This window comes from Hippocampus comes, unplaced genomic scaffold, assembly GCF_001891065.2.
Source record: "Hippocampus comes isolate QL1 unplaced genomic scaffold, H_comes_QL1_v1.1 scaffold17, whole genome shotgun sequence".
NCBI classification, from domain to species: domain Eukaryota; kingdom Metazoa; phylum Chordata; class Actinopteri; order Syngnathiformes; family Syngnathidae; genus Hippocampus; species Hippocampus comes.
Window position 1 is genome coordinate 1,302,575 of NW_017805002.1, and position 12,143 is coordinate 1,314,717.

The window sequence follows — 12,143 nt, forward strand, 5'->3', positions numbered from 1 at the left end:
ATAATTACAAAATAGTCCCCTAACAGCTCAGGCCACTGCTAGAAAGCAAAAAGAAAAAGTTAATTTAATTAAAAAAAAAAAAAAAAAAAGAGAAAAAGCCTACTTGAACATCTGAACTTTATTTGGACTTACTCAGCGGCACGAAATGGTGGCAACTGTTTGCTGGCTCCCATTTAACATATTATACAGTTGAAATATAATATTTGACTGTGATTGGTTAATTCTGACCACAGCCAAATCCCTAGTTAGACATGAATGATGCACGTGTATAAAACCACAATCATTTCAATAATTCATTTTTGCTTGCTCTCGCAAAAAATATTGATTTTTTTTTTCCAATTAGGTTGTATACGTTATTCTGTTGGTGGAAAAAGTTTTGAAATGATTTATCTTGGTCTCATACCACAAAAACCTGGCATTTTTAACAGGCATGTGGACTTTTTATATCCACTGTCGATAGACCACACATTTTCTGTTTTTACGCTGCACTTTCATTGGCAGATACGTATCTGGTTTTTCGCCACATTTTAAGAGGCCCGATTCCAATCTGAAGAGATCAGATTCCAGGCGACATAAATTCCAATGGTGCCACTTGAGGAAGAAAAAAAATGAAGTCCAAATTTTGTGACTTGAACCATGCAGTCAATCCATCAATAAATAGCACCCAGCCCACTCAGTTCCACCTCGTTGTTTTTGGTTAATTCAGTCCCGCTAAATGACTGATTAAGTGAGCCCAAAAGACTGTGTGGGATTTAATGCGGTTTTGGTCTAGTGGACTCCAGCGACTATTTCAAATCTAGGACCTAACATAGTTTTGACTTTTGTCATTTATCAGATCCAAATTGTTTTTGCTACTAAATGATCTGTGGCACATTAAGGGTTCTCTTTTCTAGTTTTGAAAAATAGAAATTGAAGCGCAAACATATTTTATCATTGTAATGATACGTCGTCCGTCCCGGATTGGGTTTGGACAAAATTACTTGCCCCTCGGCGGCTCTTTTTTTAACTAATTGATAAGAACCTTTCACATAAATCAGCTCAACTCTCATTATGGTTTACATTCCAGGGCCAGCCAAGGAAAATAGCCTTTCTCCCTTCAATGTGGACTCTGCCTCGACCAAAGTAGACTCGCTGTCAAAGTACGAAGGCTTCAGCTTTAGCTGCAGATGAGCCAAATGTTTTTATCGTGTCTCAAAGAGCCTTCTGCGGCCATCTTGAGCATCTTCCTGGGTTCTCTTAACTGTCTGAGTAATGCTTTGCTAATGTGACAACTTGGAATCTCTTCCACATCTGTGGTTAAAGAATACAGTAATGTAATGAAAACACGATTAAAAAGCTAAAACTACATTTTAAAAAGTGAACCTCTGTGTATCTCATGGCATGTGGTAAAAAGTTTATTTGAATTGTTTGACAATATTTGAAACAGATCGTGCAGTAGTAGAAGTCAGCAAAACATTTCGTGCCTATTGTGTGGGAAATTTAGCAGTCGTTTTCTTGAATGATTTGTTTAAAAATAATTGTTTTTGTTATAGAGCAAAATAATTTGGCAACAATTGTTTGGGGCATCTCTCTCTCTCTCTTCTCTCTCTCTCTCTCTCTAAGTGCGTGTGCATGTATGATTTTGTCATCTTTTTGGGGGGTTCATTTTCCAAAATGATACAATCAAGCACTTTTTCAAATGAAAATTAAGTTACATTTATTCATGCTAACTCAATTGATGTTTTTGCTAAATAAGTGAAATGCTGATAAAACATGTTAAAACAAGGCAAATGTTTGATGAGCAGGATAGTAAAATTGACATTGTTGAAGTCTATTGATTATGATCAGTCAAATTTCAGCACTGGTTTTCTTAGTTATAGTTAATAGTAAAATGAATATGTTTTGGTGATGGAGCAAAACAATTTGATCCTGTTCTTTGGGACATTTTTGTGTGTTTGATATTTTTCACCATTTTTCAGACAGATATGATTAAGTTTAATAAATAAAATTTACTACAACATTGAGAGAGAGAGAGAGAGAGAGAGAGAGAGAGAGAGAGAAAGAGAGAGAGAGAGCAGCCTTGAATGTTTGTTTGCATAAAATATTTTAAAACAGATTATGCACAACTTTAAAAAAACTTTGAGAATGTTGAAATTGATTTTGTTTAAATCTGTGTTCATTACTATTGAGGTTAAATTCAGTATTGGTTTTCTTAGTTTGATTAATTCGTGAAATATGTTGTGGGTGTGGGGCCAAATAATTTTATCCCATTCTAAAGTGGCATTTTATTTTATTTTTTTTATTTTTGCTCATATTTATTCATAATTTTCTATCATGCCTTTTTGGAGCATATAAAATAAACTACCGGTAATTTTTGTGGGTTTCCCAAGAAGACATGATTGACAAGTATTTGATAATATAAAGTATTGGTGCTCAATCAAATGTTTCTTTTTTCATTGAAAAAGAATAAATCATAACAGCAGTATACAATGCCTCTCTGGCACCCTACAAAGGCCAATACTGCACAATGTTGCAGCATGTTACATTGCTCTGTGTACAAACTGGATTTTAAAAAAAAAATCCACTTTATACTTTTTTTGTAATCCCACTGAAACATAGCCAATAAATAAATGTAAGAACTACGCAACAGCCTGGCGGATATGAATTTAAGTCCAAATTCATGTCAAACTTCATAGATTTTCAATGTGTGTCTGCTCCATCACAGAGAGCAACAGATGGAGGTGCACAATGAGATTTTACCACTAAGAGGATTCCTCGATCTATGTACTTTGGTGTACGTGTATATGTTTGTGGGAACAGAGACTCTTTCAGGATGACCCAGCCTGGCAAGTCGAGTTGTCACTTAAACTGTTAGAAGCAGCACATCATAGCAATCAGCTATCCTTTGCTTGGGGCATCTCAGTGAACGATTTAAAATAAGCAGCCAGATGGAATTAGAATGTGCAAAGTCTCTGAATTTTAACTCTATATGTCTGTGTGTGAGAATAGGTTTATGTTCATGCATTTCTGAAGAAGCCTGGTAAGACGCTTAAAACACTTTCTCCAAAGTAGGCATTAGACTGCACAGCATAGGAGTGTTGCAGGTTCAGGATTTAGATTAAAACTATTTGCCAATTTTTGACTCTTAAGATCTATGTCGCGCTCATGTGGAATTACTCGGGCTCAACCGATTAATCTGCCGATTAACTCTTAAAATCTGTCAAAATCTTAAAATCTCCCCCTTTTATAAGGTAGGGGGCATTTTTCAAATTACCGTACTATTTTGCGCAGTTATTTAAGTGGGTTAATATGCAGCAGTACTCAATGTTAGCCTCCAGCTAAACACTAAACTTGAGACCACAGAGCGCTCTCTTGTTATTCTCTCTTGCGTGTGAGCCGACTGGTAGGTGCCACGCGTCCTTCCCTCACGAGGCGGTCTGTGTGTGGCAAAAAATGGACCAGAAGACGAATGAAGAGAGAGAAATGTAAACATAGGGTGCGTTCAGAAATGAACTCTGACGCCCGTACACCACTCTGAGAACGCGTGTGTTCGGAGGCAGAGTGAACTCCGCTCCCATTAATTTCCGTGGGCATTTTTTAAATTACTATTTTGCGCAGTTCTTTCAGTGGGTTAATATGCAGCAGTACTCAGTGTTAGCCTCCAGCTAAACACTAAACTTGAGACCACGGGGCATTTTTCAAATTACCGTACTATTTTGCGCAGTTATTTAAGTGGGTTAATATGCAGCAGTACTCAATGTTAGCCTCCAGCTAAACACTAAACTTGAGACCACAGAGCGCTCCCTTGTTATTCTCTCTTGCGTCTGCACCGACTGGTAGGTGCCACGCGTCCTTCCCTCACGAGGCGGTCTGTGTGTGGCAAAAAATGGACCAGAAGACGAATGAAGAGCGAGAAATGTAAACATAGGGTGCGTTCGGAAATGAACTCTGATGCCCGTACACCACTCTGAGAGTGTGTGGGTTCGGAGGCAGAGTGAACTCCGCTCCCATTAATTTCCGAATGCAGCCAGCACTGGTGCACGGTGTCCTCAGTCGGAGCGCCGAGTGTGTGCACAGGCACCCTGTTTTTGGTGCGCTCTGAAAACTCTCCTTTTAAAATGTACTGAAAAATTCTGAGTGGAGAAAACCTTCGTAGTTCTTTTTTTAGGGCACTATCACCCCAATTATTTTCAGTGCACTAGTGCGGGAGTAAATCTTCAGAATGAATCAAAAGCTTTTCACTCATAGTACATGAGGCCCTCATCAGTGTAACGTGGGTGAGTAACTTATGTTCTCATCAAATGAAGGGTGATTTTAATCATTAGGAGAACAATTAATCCACTACTTTGAGTAAAAGTTATTCTCTTCCAAGTATAATTATTACTCTCATTAGACTGGGACCAAATATAGTCTATTTAGAATCAAATGTATGAAATTTACTGTGTGTGGTTCTGACATTACTTTGTCTCATAGACTAAAATCCATGGGTCTAAAATCCCACTCATGTTTCTCGAGAGGAAAAGATTGTGCTTCGAAACAAAGTTTAAATTTAAGTAAAAAAATCTTGATTATCGATTAAAATTAGTTGGTCACTCATTATTGAGTACAAATGTTTTTTTTTTCCTTCTTTAACCAAGTAAGTTTCAGTAGGATATCTGAATCCCAAAATTTCTGATAGCTGCAGCCCTAATTCATATTAAATGTATTTATTTTGGTATTGCTGTACATCCATCCATAAAAAGGAGGGTACAACAGTCCTTTGAGAATTGTAGTTTACCTTACATTATTAATACTTAGTGACTTTTATTATTTTACACTCGACAAATACTCCTTTAAAAAAATACTAATAAAAATTCTACAAAAATTAACCATTTTCAACAAAATAAAAATGAATCAAAACTAACAAACCTGCTCAAAAAAACTAAACTAACTGAATTTAAAAAAAAGTACAAATGAAATAAAAACGAACTAACTAAAAACACAGATAAAAGCACCCACTTTGAATTTTAACTTTAGTGAAACCACAGACAATTAAATGCGCTACATTTCGGGGTCTGTCCATCATCAAAGAGGCAATGGAATTGATGATGATTGCACTGAGTGGAACAAGTCACACGCGCGTTCGTTCTCTTGAAACACAGCAATGTTAAATATACGCCGCTTCAAATTTACTCGGAAATAACGATATAAAAAATTTAAAAAAAAATGAAATAAAGGCATTATATCAGTATGTCAACTACGAGATGAAAATATGCAAGAACGTGCTCGGAATGATTTCTCTTCCCATATTAACATTGGCACACATCTACGAAAAAAAAAAGCCACTGTGGCATTTTTCTCACTTTCTAAATATACAACTTTTGAACTGACTGATGTAGCTTTTGCTTGTATTTTGATGCCCACAAACTTGAGGATAAAGCACCCACTTTGAATTTTAACTTTAGTGAAACCACAGACAATTAAATGCGCTACATTTCGGGGTCTGTCCATCATCAAAGAGGCAATGGAATTGATGATGACGGCAGTGAGTGGAGCAAGTCACACGCGCGTTCTTTCTCTTGAAACACAGCAATGTTAAATATACGCCACTTCAAATTTACTCGGAAATAACGAAATAAAAAAAAAAAAAAGAAACAAAGGCATTATATCAGTATGTCAACTGCGAGATGAAAATATGCAAGAACGTGCTCGGAATGATTTGCACTGAGTGGAACAAGTCACACGCGCGTTCGTTCTCTTGAAACACAGCAATGTTAAATATACGCCGCTTCAAATTTACTCGGAAATAACGATATAAAAAATTTAAAAAAAAATGAAATAAAGGCATTATATCAGTATGTCAACTACGAGATGAAAATATGCAAGAACGTGCTCGGAATGATTTCTCTTCCCATATTAACATTGGCACGCATCTACGGAAAAAAAAAAAGTGACAAATACTCCTTAAAAAATACTAATAAAATTCTACAAAAATGAACCATTTTCAACAAAATAAAAATGAATCAAAACTAACAAACCTGCTCAAAAAAACTAAACTAACTGAATTTAAAAAAAAGTACAAATGAAATAAAAACGAACTAACTAAAAACACAGATAAAAGCACCCACTTTGAATTTTAACTTTAGTGAAACCACAGACAATTAAATGCGCTACATTTCGGGGTCTGTCCATCATCAAAGAGGCAATGGAATTGATGATGATTGCACTGAGTGGAACAAGTCACACGCGCGTTCGTTCTCTTGAAACACAGCAATGTTAAATATACGCCGCTTCAAATTTACTCGGAAATAACGATATAAAAAATTTAAAAAAAAATGAAATAAAGGCATTATATCAGTATGTCAACTACGAGATGAAAATATGCAAGAACGTGCTCGGAATGATTTCTCTTCCCATATTAACATTGGCACACATCTACGAAAAAAAAAAGCCACTGTGGCATTTTTCTCACTTTCTAAATATACAACTTTTGAACTGACTGATGTAGCTTTTGCTTGTATTTTGATGCCCACAAACTTGAGGATGGTCTTTAGCTACTTGCTGACTCGGCAGCCTCATGGATTTAGTTAGTTTTTTTTGTTTTGTTTTGTTTTTAATCACTTTTAACCACTTGAAAAATGTTTGTTCCTTGGAGCAAACGTACTGAAATCCAAGACTTTTCCTGGACGGCAACTTGGAAAAAGCACCAACGCCTTTTTCCCTTTGCACAAATCCAACTGACCTTTCTCGCGTGTACAGTACACTGCCTCACCAGTTTATTATGTACATAAAATAAGAGCAGTGTCTTGTGGGCTTTCCTAAGAGTTCTTCCCGACAGTATGTCAAGTTTATTTCACACAGAGATGTAAAAGAAATTATGTGGAGCTTCTGTGTTTAATAGCATCCACTATGTAATTATTTTTTGCTTTGAAGTCATATTTCGGTAGCTACTGTCCAAGTAATGACAAAAATAGCAAGGTGGAATGAAAGAAAGAGTGCCCACGTTAGCATGGCTTTGGTTGCTTTACAAAAAAAAAAAAAAAATTCAGCAAAGTCATTTCCGCTGCTGTATCAGTCAGCGTGTTGTCATTATAATCCTTCGATGTTGCTGTTGCAGACATTTTGTTCACACAACGGCATTGTGAAGTCTTTTACACGTGCGCAGATCAATACAAATTTTCCCAAAATCCCCATGCTGTATCAGTCAGCGTGTTGTCATTATAATCCTTCGATGTTGCTGTTGCAGACATTTTGTTCACACAACGGCATTGTGAAGTCTTTTACACGTGCGCAGATCAATACAAATTTTCCCAAAATCCCCAACGCCATCTAATGACTACGTGTGATCCGGAGGTACTTTCACAGTTGGAAATCATAAAAATGCTTGATTTAACTTGCTTGCCGCTTCGAGGGATGTTAGCTCTTTATTGTATTTCCTTTGTACTTAACCTCAACCCTGAGAGGAAGCTGGTAGAGAAACTGAGAACCTCCATGGGGATCCAATTATATTTTCTTCCCCTGTTCTTTGCAATAGAATAACTTAGTAACGGGATCTCCTTTTGATTTTGCTGTTTACGCCCTGCCGAGCAAGAAGCTCAAGCTGCGGGGTTATGTATCGAACGTGCTGCATGTTTGCTAGGTGACTAGTTAGCCACCCTACGCAAAGATAAAACATTTTTCCATGTAACGTTGTGAAGATTTTGCGCAGAAATCAAATGGAGGGGTGGAAAAAATTAATTGATTTTCTGAGCCAAATCAGTACACGCTGAATCTAATTGTGACTTTCCTTTGTGTTTTACCTCAACATAATTCAAATTCAGGTCGACGGACAACCAGAAAATAAAAAAAATGCATATATGGGCCATGTACATTTTTTTTTAATCCTTAAACGCAACAGTGATTGTTGTACCTCAATTTCTAAATGTAATCATAGACAGAAAACTACTTCTGGCGTTTGCAAAACTCAAAAGCACAAACGCTGTTTTGTACTGAGTACCGAAACATTCACAGAGCAAAAACACACTACGTTCAGTTCATGTTCGCCCCAAAATATGGACAAGTTCGTGAACATTCATTCCTTGAACTCATTCAGGGACAACATTGGCCACAGGTAAGATGTCGGTGTGGAGTACAATGGAGGGAGCAGGAAGAGTGAGAACTGGAGGAGGCCGAGGAAGAAGATGTGGAGGTGAAGAAAGGGAGGATGAGAAGGTGAGGGAGGAAATAGAAATTACTGATGATATCAGAGCTACACTGGTGGACAATGTAATCAACAGGAATGACCCAGAGGGGCAGCACAATGCGAACTAAGTTGTTGGGGTTTTTTTTCCTCTCAATTAAGTTAGATTTTTGTTGTTTGTTTTGTTTTTGTTTTTGTGTGTTGACATGGGAAAACAAAACATGACACAATGGTGTGCTTGTTTTGATGTTTATGGTAAATGCTGTCAACACCTTGAATAAAAATACAGAACTATGACCAAAGTATGACACTACACTGACATAGTTTAACTCGTGCACAGTGAAAGCAAAAGCCAGATGTATTTTTCATTCTCACCATCAGTGTGTAGTTGGCGCATTTTGTGGTTACTAATATGATGTGCCAAATGTTTGATCCAAATATATATATATTTTTTGACAAAGATTTGAAGAGTTAAACAAGACTTAATTGCTTTTGCATATGAAGTACAATGTTTTGCCATTTCGGTGAAATGTTTTCTTATTTGTGTGAAGAATTTTGGAAAAAAAGAAGTGCTTTTACCATCAGAAAAAAAAATTAATGAAACAAACAAACTTTCTATATTTTGCCTTTTTCTGCGGTCTTTTACATTTTCTTTTATAGTTTTTAGGACCCTGTAAACACAGTTTTTGCTTTTACTGTAGTCATGATAGCCTGAAGTCGGGTGTGGTGACTTTTTTTTTTTTTTTTTTTGCCAAGACCTAGAACAGTGGTTCGGTGAATCGGTCTCAGGGGTTCGACGGAGCCTCTGCATTGGAGGTTAAGATACACACGACTCAAGATGTCAATTAGTTATGATACACCCGCCTGGCCATCACTGGCTGCAGATGATCACACGACATTGCTTGTCCAATCAGTGCTGCGGGAAATTTAGTTCGCTCAGTCGTCACCGTGTGACTGTCATGATAGTACGTCATACAATTTTTTTAAAAAACTATACTTTTGCCATACAATTTTATTTATTTTTTTCTGTTTTTAATAAATGTGGTTTTTTTTTGTGTCTTGAATTTGTAAAAAATCAAATTTATTTTTCACTAATGAAGGGTTCGGTGAACGTGCATATGAACTGGTTGGGTTCGGTACCTCTAACAAGGTTAAGAACCACTGTCCTAGAGTTATAAATGCTCGATGTTTACAATCCCAGCACCAAGATCGGCCAATCCACAGACTACGTGATTGTGAAGTGACGTGAACATTGCCAATTAGGAGGCAATCTTAAGTTTGTGCCATTGCCGGACACAAATAGAGAAAGACCTGGTTGTGTTGAGTGTTTAACATGTCTCACAAGTCCTTCACCACTAACTACATACATACATACATACTCGCCCGCAGATAAGGGATCATGCTGAATTTAGAAGTTAAGTTTCAGCAAGAGCAAACATACTATAAAAGTTTCCCATACTGTAGATAACATTTTTCACCACCCAGCAGAATTTTATTGCAGGCTCAAGAAAGCCGTCATGACATTCAGCCGAGTTGACCAACCGAGTAATGAATGTCGTTTTATGAATCTGGGTGTCTTTTTTTTGTGTGTGTGTTTTGTTGCTAAAATAAGACTCTGCTATGAGCTTTAACACTTCGCTTGAAGATCCAGCCTTGAGTCACTTGCTCGTGTGTGTGTGTGTGTGTGTGTGTGTGTGTGTGTGTGTGTGTGTGTGTGTGTGTGTGTGTGTGTGTGCGTGCGTGCGTGTGTGTGTACCCATGCATGTATGTATACAGTGGTTGGCGTTGTCATCGTATGCGCAGCGCGCATGCACAGTATGTGTAGGCACGCGTGGAGAGAAGCGGCGTAGAGAGTGAGGAAGTGGAGCAGAAAACAGAGAGGCCTGACATAAAGAAATCCTGGATAATTCTGCCCTGAGATGTGCAAGCGGAGCATCCAGAGGTCGTTCCCATGGCAACCTTTGCCCAGGGAGATCACTGACCCCTCCCGCCATGCGGCACAAGCGGAGCACCGCTTTTGTAGGTCACATATGGCACCAGCGATCCAATCAGGTCTAATCTGGCTGGAGTTGTGGCTCATAAATAATACGTGATGAGAGGAGGAGGGGCAGGTTTACACACACCATCTTATCCCATCGGCAGACTCGAGTGTACAATAATGGCTGTGCGCAAGTGGATTAACTGACCCATTAAATGTATAAGTCAACAAATGTATGTTGTTGTCTATTGGTGATAGCTCAGTGGCATATGATGCGCCCCACGCAGTGTGTTGTTGCAATCTCCGACGCACAATGGTTTCACCTCACCCCTTGCATGACTATAAAATTCTGGTGGCGTTCAAATGAATTCATTTTCTGAGGTTGGACAATTAAAAATGTGTCGATCCACGATTTAAAAAAAATAGATAGCAGTCAATATTGTAACTTTGTCCGAAGTCAGCAGTCTATTGAATTTTCTTCTAGTTTGATATTGTAGACACAGGGTTTGCTCTGAGTGAACATTTTCTGTTGATTTAAAAAAAAAAAAGTATGATAAGCAGGCTCAAGTCACCCCTTCCAATGAAAGTCAGCAAATTATTTTTGGGTACTAAGAGTGGCAATCGATAAATATTAAGACTGTTCAAAGGCTACATATGTGTGTGTATATATATATATATATATATATGTGTGTGTGTGTGTGTGTGTGTGTGTGTGTGTGAGAGAGACTGTATTTCCAAGACAATACCAGATGTCACATTTTTTTAAACTGTTTTGATCTAGTCTCCTAAACTGTACTAAAATTCATAAAGTTTCAAACAGTTGGATCTGTTTTTGAGATTGTACAGAACTCTACTTTTTTGTTGAACGAGAAGACATGAAGTGCATTATTTACTACTTAGAATTAAAAATGTAAGTTTTCTTCTTAATTAATCTCATGTCACCCTCCTGTCAAATTACAGTATAACTCATGCATGAAGATACAAAAAATAAGTACAAGGGAGAAAACTTTACCCGGGGATGTGAGTGAGGTAAAGAAGTCGACAACCGTTGAGCTGAGACACATTCGTGAATTATTGAATTTGAATGATTTATTAGACTTCACTCGACTTACTTTGTAGCACCACTGCATTCATTTTGTACATTTTAAAGCTCTTCTCAGGCTGAAATACAAATTATTTGTCTTCCAACAAGGATTGGTGTTATAAGTGACCGTATGTATATGATAGTCAGGTAACAAAATGGATGGAGTCAAATTAGAAAAGTTAGCATGTCATCCGGCGAAGTTGGGTACTGCACCAACTGAAGTTTACGGATTAAAACTTCATGATTTCTCGATTTCATGCAAACTGCTGTTACCGGCTTTTATTTCCAAAAACGAATCAGTTGCCTGGACATATTTTATTTGGTATCTTTGAATGTAAGCTTTCATTTTCATCTTACTTTTCTGAGAATTGTTGACCTAGAAATGAATTTCTTTCTGTGATAAACATTCCTCAACATTTTCTGCCGTTGAATTGTTACCTATTCATTATTAATGATGACACCATCTGTTTTCTCTGCTGCTTATTCTCATCCGCGATCTGCACCACACAAGCGCAGGAAATAACATCCAAACTCCTTACAGGAGGAGTAAAGCTCACTACCTCTCGACTGTGAGGTAAACCTGGTAGCCATTATGTAAAATCAATATACCCCCAATAAACTTTATTGAATCACTATCTCCAGACAGTATCTGGACTTTTTTGACGACACTTGTCGGAATTAGTTGTCAAAGAAGTGGTGACAAGAGAGGATGAAGTACTGCAGTCATAGAAGTGGTAATAGTAGTCGTAAGAGAATAGTAGGAATGACATCACAGATCCAAATAGCATTCAAGATGGCGCTCTCCGTGTTGTCCTCAAGTACAGACAAACACCTCAGAACCTTTGACCATCGCGTCCCATCTCGCCCGCCGTCCCCGCCGCGGTCGGTCATTTCATGAGTGAGCTGCTAATAATCACAGGTGACTGGCTTGTCACCTTTTTCAC